The sequence below is a fragment of the Ciona intestinalis genome, unplaced genomic scaffold, assembly GCF_000224145.3.
Source record: "Ciona intestinalis unplaced genomic scaffold, KH HT000314.1, whole genome shotgun sequence".
NCBI classification, from domain to species: Eukaryota; Metazoa; Chordata; class Ascidiacea; order Phlebobranchia; family Cionidae; genus Ciona; species Ciona intestinalis.
Window position 1 is genome coordinate 2,129 of NW_004190635.1, and position 779 is coordinate 2,907.

At 35.4% G+C, this 779-nt stretch overlaps 1 long non-coding RNA gene across 1 annotated transcript; it reads right to left on the reverse strand.

Annotated features, from left to right (window-relative positions):
* Nucleotides 1–44: 44 nt before the first annotated feature.
* On the reverse strand, nt 45–714 carry LOC113475385. The gene is made up of 2 exons (XR_003397141.1): nt 532–714; nt 45–285 (listed from the first exon to the last, which is right to left on the reverse strand). It is a non-coding gene; the product is annotated as an uncharacterized LOC113475385 (long non-coding RNA).
* Between the last annotated feature and the right edge of the window lie 65 nt (nt 715–779).

Genomic DNA, 779 nt, shown 5'->3' on the forward strand with positions numbered 1-779 from the left:
TGAATTAAAAAAGAAATTTTGAAAACTTGTCAGAGTCATTCATGTACTGATGTTGCTTGGCTGTAATTTTAGGTACATATATTGTAAACGGAATTCATATTACAACACCATTGAAACAGCAGTTGCAGAAAAGTGTCAGATTTTTAATAAAAGATGGTGCATGGCAGTGGCACCTACAATAAAAAAATGAGCTATCCTTAGGTAAGTTATATAACTGTTAATTTTTTAACTTTCTTGGATCTGTCTATGTCACTTTCATCAAAATGAGCTTCACATATTGCTGCCCTTTGAATAAAAACATATTATATTACCTGGAAGCTTAGTCTTGTCTAACTACGGTCATTTTAATACATTTTCATGTTATATCTGTAAACCTTTGGTTTAATTCTTGCACTGCAGGAAATCATTCTATGATGGTTACCAGTAGCACACTCATTTTTGGTTACTGACACACGTCACAATAGGTCTACAATACGGAACAGATATATTAAAGGCTAATATTATATTTTCTCTAGATAAACTGATACTTACATTTCTCTGTGTAACATATTTGCAATATTATCGCCTTGCGATTCGTCGCGGACAGAAAGTAAAAATGATCGGAGTTGCTTTCTGTGTTCCTTTTCCTGTTCGGTTTTGGCGGTTTGAACCCTGCACACGGTAAACAGTCCAAGTTTTTTCGCCTTTCGCTGCTTTTCTAGCAAACCAGGCACATTTTGGAACAGCACAATGAGAGGCAGGCATGCTAATTATAAACCTGCACACGGTAAACAGTCCAA